Consider the following 19,259-nt stretch of genomic DNA (forward strand, 5'->3'; position numbering starts at 1 on the left):
TCCTTGCCCTTTGCATGGAGACATTCCCTTGTGTCTGATGGAGAAACGAGTTGTTCCAATTTATAGCCTGCTAAAGTCAGCCAGCAGAAAACTGTGAGGCTTTCCCTTGATGCATGTGTCTGGCTCAGGTTTCTGAAGACTGTTCTCATGTATATTAACACTTACATAGTCATTTTTGACAGAGCTATTTTTAACAACTACTTTTGCATCTTCATTTCAGCTGCAAAAAAATGTATCTGCACAGGCAAATCCACCTATTTGTCAGTCAAGAAATAGGATCACTTCTTGATGACACAGTAGAAAGGGGAAATTTTCTGAAAAAAAAGTGAGAATACACTTTGGGTTTGAGGCAGCTTGCACTCTTATGTCTTTTAGATACTAACAAAAATATCAAATGTCTCTTAAATTTTGAGGGCCTTCAGAATCACTAAAGAGCAGCTTATTCTAGAAGCAGGGAGTTGATTTGAAGTGGGTACGAAACCACTATGTTTAATTAACAAATTTAGTACATTCCAAGAAAAAATAGTTAGAAGCACTGCAATCCAGTTCCTTTGGCTATCCACTGTCTAGGCTCTTTTGCCTTTCTGAAGAATTTGGATGAATATTCTGTGGTAAGAAAAAAAAAAAATAGGAATTTTCATTGCACTCAGTTATAATGCCCATCTAAATCATTAAACACAGACATCTTTTACTAAAGTATATTTGCTTGGGTTTTGGGGGTTATGTTTGAAACAAACACGGGAGGACAAATATTTAGAAGAGCTCAGGGTGCTTAAGAACATAATTCCCAGGGAACCTCAAGAGCAAGCAGTTCCTGTTGTTCTTAGATGTGCACAGCTGTTTCAAAACCTGGCTACTATACATTTTTGAGGGACTAATCATTTGGTCTTTTAATTATCTGACCCATAACATTTTGGATGCAGCATCTGATGAGATACAGAAGTCCAGCTCTGTTGATAGCATGAATGTAACATATATTTTTCAAAAAGCCTGGGTCAAGCCTGGGCTCTATTAAGCCTAGAAAATACAACTTAGCTGTACCCTGGGTGAGGCCCTCCACTACATAGTGATAGGATGTATGAAAAACCTGGACTGCTAGTCATCTTGAATGCTGATCATCTTGGGCTTGACAGACCCAGATCTTCACCCACATGCATGTGTTGGCTGAGCACAAGCAATATGAGTGCACATACATAGAACACAGTCCTGGCAAGCCCAGGGCTATGTAGCACAGAGCATCTGCTTACACTGAACAGCATTGCTGAGACTGTTCCCTTCAGCCTGGCAACCCTAGATATTAGCCGGTGACTATTCAGGGCAGACAAAGCAATGCTTGAGAGGGTCTGCAGAGCTGCTGAGACTGTGGTTAAGCTACTTGAACCATCTCACATACATGAAGTGGTGTTTAGATATTGAATGACAACAGCTAGCGTGGTAGTATTAGTGTAAATTATGACTTTATGGGAGATACTTTGGTCTACTGCCAAGCAATTACAGTAAGTAGTGTTTAACTAGGTGCTAACATGAAGGAGAATTTCTTCTTTCTCTGATGTATAATTTAAGAGTTACCAGGTAAAGTTTGAAAGATGAAATGAACAAAAAGAACACAGTGGAAGAGGATCCCGTTGCTCTGTTACCACTCAGCTCAGGTCTGTTGCTCAATCTTCAAAAGCACAAGGACCATGTCCCTAGATAGGTTCCTGGGTTTAGATCCAAGCTTCTGTACTGAACTTTTCTCTGCTTAAGGTCAAATCTAAATTTTGGAATTTTAGTTAAGTGTGGACCTGGATTCAGAGATCAGTATCTGGCTGCTTTTGAGGTAAGGTATTTAGTCTAGATGTGGTTTTCTGATGCAAAGTTTTACTTCAGGCCTGTTTCTAGTTTGAAATGTTTTCAGACTGGACTTGTTTGTTTCTGAGGCAGGTAGGAATCAGGGCAGCCCTGGAGAAGGAGGGTGTTGCTTTCACTGTAATTCATATTTTTTGTATTCTCTGTCATCTTGACTTATAAATATTTAGCTATGAATATGCTTGACAGCTTTTCTTCATCCTGAACTTGGATGAAAGGCTCCTGCAGTTAAATACAACTTGTGTGGCCTAGCTGTTCTGCTCTGAATGTCCCTTAGTGCAGAGGTGTGTTCTAAAGGGTCTCGGAACTGTTTCAATCTCTGCACACATCGTAGGTTCTCAAGTCACTAGCAGGCAGTCAGAGGCCATGAGCACCTTAGCCTCCCACTACTGTCTGCATTTCTTGATCAGGCAATAAGGAATTCTTGTGGTGTTCACATGGAAATGGAGATCTCATTGTGGGAAGAGTGAAATATCTGGATATCTATACTAACTCTTGACTGTAGTTCAACACTCATCTGTTTTCACCAGGGGCTGGGGACTGGCAATGTCCTTCCTCAGCAGGCATGAGGTGAAAAAATCACATTAGAGGAGCTAAACAAAAAAAAATGCTTTATATTTTCAAGTGTGAGTACATAAATTCCCTCTCCACATCACCAAGGCATAACAAGTAATTGGAGGTTTGCATCTATTATTTGATATGCAACCTTCTTAAATAGAGGTTTTCTGCTGATTTCACATGCTCATAAAGGAATTATTTTAATTACATAAAATAAAGAGATCTTTTCATATCAGTATCCAAATGTAGCTGTATGAGTGTTAGATTCTTTTTCTGTTAACCTGAGGTAGCAGCAATATGCAAGAGCATTACACAAAATAAATTTATGCCACTAATGATGCTGCAGCTGTCCAAAGACATCTGCTCTTTTTACTACTGTACATCTTTTGGTGTTGTGACAAATTATATAGTTAAGATCATGGCACAGAAAGATAACCTGGATGTCAACTTGCACAAAGATAAGAGCCACTTTCTGCCAGCAGTTTGTTAGAAAGTCAGTGAGTATATGCAGTTGCACACAAATTCACGAATATTGCTCTTTATTACATCAAGCTGTGTCTTTGACATCACCGAGGACACTCCAATTGATTGTCCAATTGGTGATTTTACTTACTGGGTCACTGCACCATTTTGAGTGATCAGCATCAAGCATCACAAGAGCTTCATGGTCAGACTACTGGACTGTTAATTTTGCTCTTCTCTCTCCACCTTAAACATTCATTTAAGAGGAGATCTCATACCTTTACATGCATAACTGAAGCAGACACACCTAGTGAGCTCCCCTGTTGCCATCTCTTCACCCCATCATTTGCAAAGTAACATGGTCCATCTCTGTATTTCTGTTTTATTGAACTGATATTCCCTTACTCTGCTGATCATTTCCACAGCAACCATTCTTTCCCCTGACACACCATTGCAAAATGCAGTATAAACTTCTTTGCTTGTGTGCACTTCAAGAAAGTAAGGCCTAGAAAAGGGCTGTCCTTTGTTTTAGTTCAGCAATGCACGAGATTCCTTCAGCACTGGTTTACCTTGACAGAATGAAAGGTCTACACACAATGGTTCATTTCCTATTATGTGGCTGAACAAGCCCGTTGCAGCTAGGTATGTGATTTCAGCCTATACACCCACTGCCTGGGGTGGGATCACACACCACACTGGCACAAGCTGACAGCATGGGGCTGGTGTGAGGCTGAGCGTGTGGTGGGGCAGAAGCACCTAGGCAGCTCCCAGCTGGGTCTCCACCTCCACTGAAGGCTTCCTTTCGGAAGATGGTGGAAAACAACCATCAGTGAATTATTCCAGCGGTGTGGATGGATATGAACTGGGGCCTGAGACTTGCTTTAGGTTGAAGCAGTGTTTTTAATAGCTTGCAGCCCCACTGTTTTCCTGGGATTGCTGGTTATGAAACCACTTTGTACTCACTCAGGGACACAGTTACCTGTAGAGAAACACTGGGAAGTACATAGAGCAAAGTGCTGTCAAAGTGACCTGCGTTTTAACTCCAGTTCTGACATGACCTTGTAGAGAATCTCAAGGAAGTAATTTTACATTTGTTATATATGATTCTGGAGCTGTGGTTTTCTTAGAGTCCCTCAAGTTGATTTTACTCTCTGGTGTTAGCTTGGGAAGCTTTTTTTCAATCATGCAAGCAGGTAAATGGTTAAAACACTTAAAAAGAAAGTGGAAGTGGAATGTTGATGTGAAATAAAATTGCATCTGTGCATGGTAAATAGCTAAAAGACAGACGTCTAGGCAGGAACTCCAGTAGCTTATGTTCTCTTCCTAAATCTGTCATATGTTGTTGTGACCAGCTTTACCATGACTACCACAGTTCTCAGCTCAGTTCCTGCTGTCTAGCCCTAGACCAACTACTTGCAGAGCATGGTTCCTCTTCTCACACTTTATCTTTTTGCCCAGACATTGTCCCTTACTATGTGTTTATAGATGGCCTGAGAACAGTAGAAGGCTCTCTGCTTGGTGCTAGAATAGTATATATTATCTTACAAAGATCTAACATCTCTGTGTTTGCAAGGCTTTATCTAGATATTTTGGTGTATATGGTAATTTTAAATGCTGCTTTTAGAGGTTGCCATTAAAAGGACGTTGTTTATAAACAACTGCTGCATTACACTCTTCCAGATAACACAGCTGGCTTACAGTCATACAGTTTACCTTGGTGTGCTTGGGAAATACTGGGGGTTTTAAGGTACTCTAGGTAAGATGGTTCTTGAGTTATTGACATTTACATCACTGATTCATTCTTGCAGGCTGAGTGTCCACACTTAAGTTACTAAGTAAAACTTCTGGCAACTAACTGATTTAGATCATTCTTCAAAAATCCTGAGTTCCTGAAAGTTCCTGCTAACTTCGAGAGTGCAGATTTCCAGAAATTCCATAGAAAATTAAATGCAAAAGACTTTCTGACTATCAAGCTGACTTTAGGTATTGTACTTTGGAAAAAAAAAATTGCTTTAGTGTTGCTCTGCCAAACCATTCAGTGAGTTTCTTAATTATATTACACTGATTGTGTTCATGCCATTAAGTTTTTTACAATCTCCCAGCCCTTCCATTTTGCTAAGTATTGATTTTTTTTTTTTTTTTTTTTTTTTTTTTTTAGGTGGAGGAAGGGAAGGAGGAAGGTATTTTTTAAAAAATGGAGATATATTCAGCACTCATTTGAAAAAACTGCCATTTGCAAAAGATTGTAAACATCCTTGGTATTTGTATTTATTATGATTTAGCAGAGTACTAACAATAGCATAAGAGAAAACAGATTCATAAAAGATGCTATTTTCCTTCTTTGACAGAGAACAAACTGTAGCTCTTATAGAAAGGAGGATCTTCTGTATTGAGCACTGTGGTTTTGACAGATTAGTAATAAAGCTGAAGAATTTTTCCTTTGAAGTCTGTGGTTCCAGAAGATTTGTGGTGGGACAGAGAACTCTATTTGATTCTGCTCAAAATTTTGGGCATGAAAATCTTAAGTCTAAAATTCTTTTGAAGAGAGTCCAAAGCAATTGAAAAGATAATTTTGAAGGGGCTAAGGCTTAAAAAACCTATTTGTATCAGAGTTAGGAGTTCTGCAATGAATTTTGTGCTTTTCACAAGATCTGTAATGTAGTTCTCCTGTGATGGCTTAAGGCCAAATACTCACCATTACTTCCAGGTAAGTGATTTATAATGTGCTTGTGCCTTTAAATAAGACAGCTTGACATCCCCCTGAGATCTTTCCTGTCAAAACCAGTCATTGCCAGTCTTCAAGAGACCCATAATATATTTCTTTAATCAGCTACCTTTTCGATCAGATTTTGCTACAACTGGTTTTGTTATCTCCCTGTCAACCTTTGTAGTATAGTAATGTTAAAAAACAGCAACATTTTAAAAGGGAGACCTTTAAATCTGGCTGGTTGGTTGGTTGTGTTATGTCTCTTCACTTGTTTTATGACTGTTGAGGAACAATGATGCAGATAAATACATTTTTAATCTATTCTTTAAATGCAGTAGCGCCTGCCAAACCATTTTCTTTAATGCCATTTCTTGACAATGACTGAGTGTACCATCTGTGTATGCACGTTTGGAAACACTGTGTTATATTCAGATGACAAAAAAAAATCAGTTCACCTCTGTGTGATAAGGATTCTAGCACATGTGAAGGCATAAGAGTTGTTATGTAGCTCTGGAGCTGATTTCTTCAGGACAGGGAGTATCATCTGAGTGTTACTGCGTGACTAGTCCTCAGGCTTTTTAGGAGAGGAGTTCTGCTGAAGTTGGGCAGATTCAATTCTCACCTCAGTTTTGACAGCCTTAAATATTTTTTGTACCATTTAACTAAATTTTTTTAAGTGTTCTTCTGTCCAAATTCAGTGATGACAAGTTTTCATTCTCTAGGATGGAGTGGACAACATCTAGCCCAGTCTTTAAGGAGTAATTTTCAGGATCTGCATTTAGAATCAGAAAGGTGGAGAGATACAGTAATTTGAAATATGGGAACTACATCCTTGAGAAATCTTGATGTTAAATAGAAAAGACATAGGTGGGACTGTGACAGAAAACTTAACGAAACAGGTAAGATTTAGATAATAATACTTCTACTTCCCTTATTAGAGCTTTATTAAGAATTAGGAGCATAATTTCTATGTTCAAAATTTTCTGCAGCTCTTCTTTGAAATAAGACATGATGGTATGGATTTTGCCTTCCCTTTAAACTACACTTCTGACAAATGGAGAAGCCCATGGTACTCCCTTCAAACACAACTAACACCTGCCTCTCAGTCCTCCTCATGTCTTCAACTTTAACCCATTCACTGCCCCTTCAGTCTGTGCAGCAGCAGTGGCCTTCAGGAATAAAAAAGACTTAATGGGTATGTGCTTCTCAGTTACACCCTGAAAATCTACTTAGAAGAACAACTGTATTTGGTGGCAACAGTGAAACAAAGTATTGCCCCTTTCCCTCCTGCCTTGGAACCACAGGCACAACTTTGTTTTGGTTTGCCTCCTGGATAGACACTTACAGCCAAGTTTGTTTAGTCTACCTATTTCACATCTGTTTCTACAGTAACTAATTTGTGTGTCCTCCAGGGCTTCATTCTTGGACCCAAGTTTATTTATTTATCTATCTCTGTTTCCACTTGGTGCTGTAATTTAGCATCATGAAGTAGATTTCCAGTTGTGTCCTGATTTTATGCAAATTTATTTTCAGGTGGCTGCCAGAAAGCCAGATGATATATATTGATTGCAATGATTTCAATGGAAATCTTCATTTGGATGTCAAGCAGATGGTTATCTTGTCTCGTAAGGATGAATAAACTGATTTTGTAAAGCACTTGGCATCACCTTTCCCATCCTTTTTTCCCCCTGTTGCTATTTCTTTCTTCTGTATCCCAGGCTGTAATATTTAGGTGTTCTTCTGTGCTAGGTCGATTGGTGTAGCTCATCATACAGTGGTGTTTCTAAGAATGGCTTATTATTATCTCTGTGCTGAGTATCAGGATGCACAGAGAAAGGAGTTTATTTTTAGAAGATAAGATCCAAATGCGCTTACAGTCACTCCCAATTCCTCTCAAGTGTTAGAGAAACACCACTTCAAACAACCATAAAGGCTGAGAACTAAATATTTCTGCTTTGAGGCAAACGTGTGTCTGTGGAGGCAAACTTTGTCCTCAGGTGCTTATGTGCTGTTCTCACTGGGGTCTGAGGCCTTCCTACCTGGGAATGCGAAGCAGATTTTGGCACGATGCAGCGGCTTGAGAATTAAGACTTTAGAAATTAACACTTTTGTTCTTAATGCTTTTGTTTAAGACAAGGGTAGAAGAAAATTAAATAACCACTGTGGGGCTTAACAGTTACTTTTCTTTTCATGGAGCAGGGATTGTCTGTTGGGGAGATTTTAAAACCTGTGTTTATATTTTGAAATAAGTGGCCTGAATTTTATATATATTGCAATATACATTGCTTTTTGAAAGTCTTACTCTTCTCTTTCCTGCTGCAGCCTTTGCTGTTTTTCACTGTCCACAGGGTATTAGCTTACCACCAATGAACATAACTGATCCCATGCCACTTGTTCTCAGACTGGAGGCTAAACCAACATGTAGCCAGAACAATGGCCATAACATGAAGCATCCTTAGTTTTTTATTAGAGAAAGCTCATTGTACTGACCAGGCTTCTAGATTTGCAATTCCAGGCTCTACCACAAAAATAGTATGACAGAGGTACCCAGACCATTTCACCTCTCCTGCCTTTATTTTCCCCACCTACAAGGGGCTGCTGCTGTGGTATTTGGGCTTTGGATACTCTACAAACAAGCTAGGCATCAAGACCTCTTGCAACCTGCAAGACTGGTAAATGGCTTCACCTGAATGAGCTCACATTAAGTTAACATATTGCACCTTCCTGATGGAGATAAGCCTTTTCCTTCTTCTGTAAATTATAAGTAGTGGTGGTTTGGGCAGTGTTTCTCCCAAGTGAGAGTGCTGACAGCTCAGTATTATGACTTGTTGAACAGCACGTTTCTATAATGGTAGGCTTTTAAAATATTTTATGGGGTGTTTGTATGGGGTGGAGTAAGACTAAATAGAATTGCATAGAGCATTTTCCACAAAATTTGCTATAAACCTCTAACAGGGCAGAGCTCATTGCAGACTAATTAAAGGGATCCTGCTGAAATGAAATTTGTTTTTATTGCTCTCACTTGAATAGCTTGGAATATAGCAGTGTAAGCAGACCATAAGATTTTTAATCTTAAGGTATAGTAGAAGTATTTCATAATATTTCCCATTGCTTAACTAAAAAGACAAGTTTACAGAGTCAAGTCATCAAAGGTCATCTTTTAAAGCTGATCCAATATTTGGAAGCAAACTTTGAGGCAGTTCCCTGCTCTTTACATCACCTCAATATGGTGGGCACTTCCTCTGCAGGTGTCAGTACCCTGGAGCTCTGCTGAGCACACAGTGCTGTGCTGATTAGGCTTTCCTGTGTCTGTCACTCCAATGGCTGCTGCCTTTATGTTAGGGATTAAACACCTTCTATGTGAAGTCTGAAGCCGTAGCAATATCCTTGTGCTAAGAGATAAGTAAGAGATTGTACCTAGCTTTAAATAGATTAGGTGCAGTGCTCTTTCAACTTCTCCCTGTCTTCAGACTTTCCCAAGTGCTCATGCTCTTGTTGGGAGAGAAGACAACAGATGCCATAATCTTGATCTGCAGGCTGGAGAACATATCTTCATATCTTCTGGGGTTTTATTTTTCACCTTGCCTTCTGAAACGTGGAAGAACTAAGGAATATGTGTAGTAGAGAGATTTTTTTTTTTAACATGTGATAACTGCAATGTCTGCCCTGGTGCATACCTCAGTAGATGCTGATAGTTTATTTATTAAGAGCTTTATTACAAACATAGACATCTGATGCTTTAGTTGAAAGAATCTGAAAAGTTTGAGAATTGGTTTGGGCTGAATTCTGATGTAAAGATTACAAACAATTCTTCTTTCTGATATATAATGCTGATTTTTCATGCTGGAATGCTGTACCTGTGAAATTTCATCGAAAAGTATGTTTTAATAGCTGAATTATTATCCTTTCTAAATAAAAGTGTATAATGGAACTAATGATAGAGTAAAATTCCACCCTTAATTTGAGCAGTGTTAGAAAGCCTGGGTATAACACTATTCTATCACTTTTTCATTTTTTGAAAATGGGTATGTGCTTCTGTCACTTGGCTTTACACATATACATACGCTGTTTAGCACCTTTTACTCAGATGGATGAGATACTACATCAGGGAGGCTGAGAAGGAGTTAGATAGCTGTGAAACATCAGAGAGGCTGAGGAGTTAGCTGGTTCCAAGCAGTCTGCAGTGGGCCCACAGCCAAACAGCCAAAAACTCCCCCACTGACACACGGGGAGGTGTGGGGGGGTGGGGGAAATAATGCACAAGAATGGAAGCTTGCAATAGCAAGGACATGCAGGAGGAAGAGACTTCCCCCCAAAGCCTGAGGTGCCCTTGCAGAACCACTTCCCCACTCTGCAGACTGGAGAGGGAAGGCCCATCACATCAGGAGAGATGCTGGAGCTAAGGCAGCCAGGTCTGATCCCCTATAACAACCAGCACAACTAAGAAAAGGTAACAGGTGACAGTAGCCAGCAGAGACACCATCTGACAACCTGAGGCACTCTCTAGAGTGGGGGTTCTGCTCTCCAGGGGCTATTGTCAGGGATAGCACCGAGAGACTGCTGAGGCTCGTACAGTCCACTGACTGCTGCTGTTATCAGCCACTGTTGTTTCACGTGCGCACCAGTGATACAGCCAGGAGCAGTCTGAGGAGCATCAAGAAGGATTACAGAGCCCTGGGAGTGGCAGTAAGGGACTCTTGAGTGCAGGTAGTTTTTTCATCAATGCTCCCGATCAAAAGGAAGGGGTTTGAAAGGGCCAGCTGAACCTGGCAAATCAACATCTGGCTATGGGACTCGTGGCACAGCTAGGGGTTTGGCTAATTAGACCATGGGACTTGCTTTGAGAAACCTGGTCTACTGGAGACTGATGAGGTCTATCTGTCAGAGAAGGGGAAAAGCATCCTCGGTCATAGGCTTGCCAAGTTGATGAAGAGGGCTTTAAACTAAAGTTACCACGGGAGGGGAACCTCAATCCATCCCACTCCTACCAGTTTGATCTCAGTGCTGACAATAGATGCTCAGAGTCTGGAAAGGGATCACAGGTCAGCCAGAAAGCACCTGAAGAGCCTCACAAAGGAATTTCAGCCACTCCAGCCAGTAAATCAGCTTCATTGGACACCCAACTGAAATGCCTCCATGCAAAAGCACATAGCATAGGGAGTAAACAAGGAGCTAGAGATGTGAGCACACCTGGAGTGTTATGATTTTACTGGCATCACAGAGACATGGTGAGATGGCTCCTGTGACTGGAGTGTTGGAATGGAAGGATATAGGCCCTGGAGCTAGAGATGTGAGCACACCTGGAGTGCTATGATCTTACTGGCATCACAGAGACATGATGAGATGGCTCCTGTGACTGGAGTGTTGGAATGGAAGGATATAGGCCCTGGAAAATATGAGGGTGATTGGTGACAACCAACATGGTTTCAGTAAGGGAAAATCATGACTGACAGATTTGGTGGCCTTCTACAATGGGGTTACAGCGTTGGCGGATAAAGGAAAAGCAACTGTCATCTACCTGGACTCATGCAAAGCATTTGTCACTGTCTTGCACAGCATCCTTGTCCCTAACTTAGAGAGACATGGATTTGACAGATGGACCACTCAGTGGATAAGGAATTGGCTAGATGTTTGTACTCAAATGGTTGCGGTCAACTGCTCAATGTCCAAGTGGAGAGCAGTGACAAGTGACATTCTTCAGGGGTTGGTGTTGGGACTAGTGCAGTTTCACATCTTTGTTGGTGACATGGACAGTGGGATTGAGTGCACCCTCAGCAAGTTTGCCAATGACACCAAGATGTGTGGTTCAGTCAACACATTGGAGGGAAGGAATGCCATCCAGAGGGACCTGGACAGGCTGGAGAGGTGGACCTGTGCAAACCTCATAAAGTTCATCAAGGCCAAGGGAAAAGTCCTGCACAGGGGTTGAGGCAATCCCGAGCATAAATAAAGGCTGAGCAAAGACTGGATTGAGAGCAGGGCTGTGGAGAATGACTTGGGACTATTGGTGGATGGAAAATTGACTATGAGCCAATAGTGTGCACCTGCAGCCCAGAAAGCCCCCTGTATCCTGGGCTGCATCAAGAGAAGTGTGGCTACCAGGTTGAGGGAGGGGATTCTCCCCTTCTACTCCGCTCTCATGAGACCCCACCCGGACTACCACGTCCAGCTCTGCTGATCCCAGTATGAGGACGTAGACCTGCTTGAGCAGGTCCAGAAGAGACCACAAAGATGATCAGAAGGCTGGAGCAGCTCCCTTATGAGGACAAGTTGAGAGAGTTTGGGTTGTTCAGCCTGGAGAAGAGAGGGCTCCAGGGAGACCTTATAGTGGCCTTCCAGTACTTAAAGGGGGCCTACAGAAAGTATGGGGAAGGATACTTTATCAAGGAGGGCAGGGATAGGATGAGGGGTAACAGTTTTAAACTGAAAAAGGGTGTATTTAGATTAGATATGAGGAAGAAATTCTTTCCTGTGAGGGTGGTGAGACACTGGCACAGGTTGCCCAGGGAAGCTGTGGCTGCCCCCTCCCTGGAAGGGTTCAAGGCCAGGTTGGATGGGGTTTTGAGCAACCTGGTCTAGTGGAAGGTGTCCCTGCCCATGGCAGGGGGGTTGAGACTAGATGATCTTTATGTTCCCTTCCAACTCAAACCATTCTATGATTACCCAGGTAATATAGCTCATTTATCTTCAACAGTGCAACTTGTGCATGGTATTATTCATCAGTGAGTCCTGTTGACCAGTTAGACTGGAACAGATAATTTTTTAACAGTAATGCTTTTTCATCTGTAATAAAAGCTGAATCCTCTATATTTAGATGCTGGTGTATTTCCACATGACAAAGCCCAGTTTAGTTCAACAAATACCTTCTGTGGTGCTTTACAGACCCCATTCTCCACTGTATTGTCCCCCTTGTATGTTAGTGTGACCATGGACATCTCTGGTTTAAGAGTGATGGGGAAGTGGTGTGTTAGAACAGATCATCAAATTCTGAATCCCCAAGTGCTTTCCAATCTGGTATAAATGAAAGCTCATTACTGGCAGACAGCAGTGCATGTGAGCTGTAGCTCAGGTGACTCAGTTGCACAGGAACTTGAAGAGAGAATTTGGGATATCTTGTTAAAGAGGTTAGCATGAAGCAATTACTCAATTAAAGCTGACTGCAGGCTCCCCACCTCAGCCCATTTGAGCAGAGTCCTTAGGATGTAACATCTAATGAGTGCTTCTCTGATACACGTGTCTTCTCCAAAACTCTTGTTAGCAGTACGCTTATGCAAGCAACTTGTGGTACAGTGGTAAAGTCCTGCATGTCACAAGCTGTTTGTTAGTGTTGTACTAGCTAAGCTGATGCGAAGTCCCTGTGAGCCTCTTCTTATACTCTGTCTCAGATACCTTGCTGGAAGATTGAGCGGGCTGGCAGTTTTGGATTCATCTTCAGTGCCACATCCTGGTTTCCAGCTCCAGCATTTTCCTGCTGGTCTCTTGTGATACCAGGGCACTTAGGGCTGTATAAGGCCACAGCATGGCTTTCTTAGTGACATCTATCTTGCCCGTAATGCACAGGGCCAAACAGTTGTGATGGCATAGCTCTGAGTCAGTGAAAAGCCCCTAACTGGCGTGTGCTTTGTAGTGAGAATGGTGAAATCTTGTCCAATGATCAAGTGATAAACAAATAAAAAACAGGGCACAAGTGCCTTTCTTCAAGTAAAAGCAGCACATAGACTGGAGACTTGTTTAGAAGAGTGAAAATTGTTTAATTCTACCCACTTTGGGCTTCTCTGTCATGTTCTTTCTTTGACTGTGAAATAATTTATATGTTCTTTTGTCCACCTGTAAGTGGTAATGGAAGGGGGAAAGCAGATTTCAAGTCCTCCTCATCATTAAAATTGAGATGGGAAATTGCCACTTTTTGTTTTTTTAATGACTCTCCAAAGTATTAAACTAACAGATCTCACAGACTACTGAAGAATGTTGATACTCTTTAGCTTTAAACTTAAGGACAGTCAGTAGTTTATGCCCCACAATTTAAGAACACTTGACTTAAACAGGATATTCCCTGTCACTCCCTAATAGAAGGAGGATAATGCAAACAGTGTCCCTGCATAAGTGTCCTGGTATCTTTTTGATATAAATGTCTCATCAACATAGTTGTGTCAACCTATGTTTCGGGAAAAATGGATGCTTTCTTCCTTCCCCACCCCTTCCCAGGCAATAGTGAGTCATTAAAAGAGCCTTTTGTTTGTTTACAGTGGGGTTAAACCCATGGGAGCACAGGTGTCACACATGATAGGTTTACTGACAGATAATCCTTTGTTGGGGGCTCTACCATGAAAAACGGTTTCATTTCATAAGGTGATACTTCAGAAATTATTTAGTGCCTTTTCTCTTTAAATTATGAATCTTTTGCAGCAGGGAGAATTCTTGACAGAAGCTGTCTGTAGGAACAGGAAACCTTCTCATATATCAGTAGCATTAACTCAGCAAGTAACCTCCCCTAGGGTATGTCTACATGGCCCATTGCTGTACAGCAGAGATACTCATGCTGGCTCAGAATGAGCTGCAGTAATGTAAAATTGTGAGCTGGTTTCTCTTCCCTTTTAAGTACGTGTATACCTTATGTAGCTCAGATAAATACAGTATGGAACTAGTTTCAAACCAGATGCCTCCAGTACCTGGGCTGCAGGGCTCAGATCTGGCTTGCACATTATAGCTTAGCAGTGAGTTAAATCAGGTATGGGAAAAAATAAAATAAAAAATAATAAAAATATATATATATATATATATATATATATATATACACCTGTGTGCCTTAGTCTCCTAGGAGACTTAGAAAATGTGAACTTAATAAACAAAAAAAAGAATGTTAGTCTGGAAGTGGGAAGAAACTGGTCCTACTAGCCTGTTATGGTCCCTGTATAGTTAGTACTACATGTACAATTCAGAGTAGCTTATCTTGTCATGATTACAAGACTTTGAAGAAGAGTTTTACATTGATGCTTCATGAGTTGCTAAAACCTGCTGCTAATTGCTTCAGTCTGGAGGCCTCTTAGGTAAATCAAAACAAAGATCCTGCAGGTGTTTTAATCAGTGCTCACAGAGCAGCCCTGTTGTGCTTCATGGATTTGATTCAAGCTGTTCTCAGTCCCGAGATGGGAGGTGGCAGTGCCGTTGCTCTCGGCACTCTGTGGGTGCTGCTGCCTCTCGAGGAGCCCCGGCAGGCACGGGGGTTTCAGAGCAGCCGGGGCCGTGCAGTCAAGCGGGTCCAAGGCATTCTCCTCCTCCAACAGCTTGTGCTCTAGGATCCCTGCAGCCTGCAGCAGGTGATGCAGCATGGGGAAAAGTGCAGAACAGCAGGTACCGTAACAGAGGCAGTTGCAAGCATGATGGAGTAGTTAAATCCACATCAATTAGCACCGTAACTGGTACTTGATGGCAGTGCTGTCTAGTCACTGTTGCAGTGAATGTAGGTTACTTAAGAAGATAAGGAAGTTACCTCTCCCAAAACACTATTTTCCTTGGGGGTTGTTTTACATCTATAAAATTTAGTTGGTCTGTTATGAACAACTCAAAGAAGTTTAATACACGCTATACAGAAAATTCAGTGCTTAGAAACACTATATAGATATTGGATATATGCTCATGATAATAGCGGCAAATAAAAGTAAGCCTTGAATACCTGCCATTAGATATTACAATATTTTTGTAACAGTACATAATCTCAATACATTTGTGTTAGCATTTTGTTTATCTGTCGTGCATGAATTGTCGTTATGAAAGGCAAGAGAGTCTGCTAGAATTAGCTAGAAATTAGGTAGTATTAATTACTGTGAAAACTGATGTTTAACTGCTCCCTTTTGTTTCATACTGTATAAAGTGCTCTTGTGTCCAGATGATTGTAGATTGATTCAGTTGTGCATGAATAGTGCTAAGTGCTGTTAAAATAGAACAGCATTATTTGGCGTTTACACACCATTGTGCATATTCAAAGCATTTAAAAATATAAAAGTTTAGATTATGATCTGCTGCAGCTAATATCAGCCCCCATCAGCCATGAGTCACTGGTCAGCAAAGAAGGCAATGCAGCACAAACATTTCCCTCCCCATGTTAAAATTCTTGTTTGCCACATAAGTGGGAAAATACCATCAAATTACGTTTATAGGTCTCTAGGGTTGTTTGTGCTTGGAATATCACAAGGCTGACTTTTGTATTGAGAGTCAAGATTGTTCACAGAAAACGTGAACTGCAGTTCTTATTTTAAATAAAGTAAAATCAAAGCAGAAATGGGTCAAACTCTTCCTGTTGAAAGTTGATTGGAAATTTGTAGCTGAATGTCTTCTGCTCCTTGAAAATCCAGTCTAGCTATTTTATTTTAGGAATTATAATCAATTAAACTTGCAGGGTTGGAGGTGTGTAGTTTTAGATGTCCTATTTTCTATAGGACTGTTTTGTAGGCTGATATAATCCTACATAGTTCTACAGCAACCTGACTTTATGGTGATAAACCACATCACTCAAGTGCTCTGTGGGTTAAGAGTATCTTAATTTTCTTTTCCTGTAACAGGAGTGTAAATCTGATGCTTGCTTTTTTCTTTTTCTAATGACAATTTTAGACCTCCCAAAAATATGACTCCAGGCTAGTGGGCACAGTACTGAAGTGTGGGGTCTGCATTAGCTGTTAGACTGCCATGAGTGACTCATTTTGCTGTCCTTCAGTTTCTGGATTTGGCTCTGTTTCAAAAAGAGAGCAATGATTTTGATCTTCTCCGTAAAGTGCTTTGAGGTCCATTGGTTAACATTTTTATTTTTCCTTGTTGTCTCAAAATCTAATTTCTGTAACAAAGGCCATATAGCCTTAGTGCTTTTGGGGCTAGGAAAGAAACTATTGGAGTAGTCATTTTTTCCTTGAAAGCTGAGGTTTTATAAGAAAAAAACCCCAATGAATTTAAAAACTACCCCGGAACTCTGAACTCATCTCCTTGAGTTTCTGGACAGCTTTACCTCTGCTAATGTTGGGCAACTTCTCCTCACAAAAACACCCCTGTCCCATGCCACTGCTTCAGGTTTTCTCTTGTGCTGACATATTTAGGGCAGGATACTTTTTAATGTGTGGACAGGCTCAGACTAGCAGATTATATACCAAAAAAATGGTGAAGACTACCAATGCCAAATTCATTAATTGCATTATCAATGCCTTATGGAAAAGCCATGAATCACATTACAAGATAAAGAATTCATTTTTTCCCTCTACTGTTGAAAGAAAAAACAATATATGGTCTGAAGTCTAGCTTTATTTCTTTCTACTCTTCTCCCTCTCAAAGCTTTCTTATAACCAATAAAATTCACAGGTTTGCCATATCTTATTCAGTGGGAAGGCAACTTAAAAACTAATATGCTGCATTGGCACCAAGTGAAAGAAATTGATTTAGAAGATGACAACGAAGGGGCCATGCTGAAATGTGTATAGCCAGGCAGTGTCACACTTCCTTGGAAAGCATTCAAATCGATTTCTCATGGAAATGTATTCTTGAGGAGCTGTATCAGACAGAAAGGCTTCCTTCAGGAAGCCCTGATCCATCCCGTGGGCTCCCACCGGTGCACCACCACTGTGCCACCCCAGAAAGATTTACTAGATTAAACGTAGTTTGACATTGCTCTGGTATGTTAGTGCAGTCTGCCTGAGATGGCAGATTAGGCTGGAGCCTGGGACACCCAGTGCTGATATCAGCTTAACTCCTGGTTTGTCACTTGGTCAGGGGCAAGACGCATTCTTTTTAATGCACTCTAGTTTCCCTGCAGAATGGGACAACTGAATCCTTTTGCTCAGGGGTGTGAAAAAGAAGTGCCTGAGGAAGAAAGGATAAAACAGCTAGCTGCTTGCTGCTGCTACAATTATTACACTTTAGTTCAAAACATATCTGATTTAGATATCAGTATTTAAGATCCAAATAGACTAGATACGCTTTTCTTTTCCTATGCCATATCATTGGCTGTTCTGAGCTTCATGCTTATACAAGAATGGCCAAATTTCTGAGAGAAGTTGGGGGATTTGTGGATTGCAGTATGAAGCAGACCACCAGCATTTACTTTTCAACATTAGTGTCACCAGGAACAAGAAGTCCTTTTTAACATATTAGGGATCACTGGGTTTGGACTTGTACAGTGGTCAGTTGTCCAGAGATCCAGGAGATTCTCACAGAAAGCAAAAACTTCTGGTAAACTCACAATTTTGTGAAAAAGCCCGTTGGTTTGAAGATTACAATTGAGGTTTCGGGAAGATAGACAATACCTAGAGAAGTGGCGATTATCTCCATAAAGAAGGTCAGTGAGACCAGATTGTTTAGAAACTTGCCTTTTAAGAAATAGTGGCTGCAGGTTTCATATTCCCAGGGAATGAGATTGCATGCACACCACGATACAAAGAAGGAATAATAATGTAAAATGGAAATAGAGCAGATGAGCAGAAAGATTTTCTGGTTGCTGCTTTTGCCTTCCTCCCCTGAATCACAGAGTCTGACTAGAGAAGAAAATGTTAAAAGCAGCTGCTATTATTTTCCCTGGCAGCCAGAGTTTAGCAAGTTGTTAACTTAGAGGTTGTAAGTCTTTTGCAGTTTCTTAAGAAAGATCATAATCATTCTTCATATGGATGAAATCCTGTATATCAGTTCATTGCTGTTTTGGAGTTCATTATTTGGGGGATTAATTTTCTGTTCGACTTAATGGTTTTGTCTGTGTAGTTTGTTTTTTGGGGGGTTATGTTGTTTCGTTTTTTTGGTTAGGTTTTTTTGTTGTTGTTGTTGGGGTTTTTTTTCTTTTACTGCAGCAAAATACACTTGAAAGTGTTCCCTGTACCTTCAAAATAAACTGCTCAAGGTCTCGTGTACCATTTGGATACACAGTTCCCTTCCTTATTCTCCCTTGTTTTGAGGGAGACAACACTTTTCCACCAGTCAAATTATAACCCTTTCCCTTTCCCACAAAAGTCTCCTACATTTATTATATAAACTGAGGGCTGGGCTTGTGTATTAGAAGTTGGGTTTTGCTTGCCAACCTTCCTCTAGCATAGGTGGTGGGGAATGGCATCAGGCTGTGAAGGGTCATCTGTATAAGGTATGGAAAGGATGCAGTTTTCTTCATACCTGGGTTTAGGAATCTTGATTTCTAAACAGCTCAGACTTCTTGGATGCTGTTAAAAGCTACTTGCACCCATTCAGACTGATTCCCATGTGCTCAGCATCCAGTTGTCTACAGTGGTCAGTTTGTCTCAGAAAGTGGCAGCTCATGGACATCTCGTGAATCATGATATAAAGCTTCACAGGGAATTGCATAAACTCTGCTGCTATGACGGAAGTCAGGAGGATAAGAACATAAATGTGACCAATTGGTCTGACCATGCATGCATTCACTCCTGTCCTGCCACAGTAATCCCAGCCAATCCTGCAAATGCTTTAGCCTGTTCAGGATAGATCCCATCTTTGAGTTACTGGATTCCTTAGGAATCTGCTCTGAAGTAGATCCCACTCGAGAAATTACTGTGCGTCTGAAGGTAAGTTGGTATTGAACCAAAACAAAGTCACTCCAGGAGAAGCATCAAGCATTCATTTCTTACAAAATTTTTCTATGTCCTCTACAAGCACATTTTGTAGGTGGCTTATATGTGAGTGCATCTGGAACAGCTGAAGACACTGC

This window comes from Tyto alba, unplaced genomic scaffold (genome assembly GCF_018691265.1).
Source record: "Tyto alba isolate M040663 unplaced genomic scaffold, T.alba_DEE_v4.0 Super-Scaffold_23, whole genome shotgun sequence".
NCBI lineage: Eukaryota > Metazoa > Chordata > Aves > Strigiformes > Tytonidae > Tyto > Tyto alba.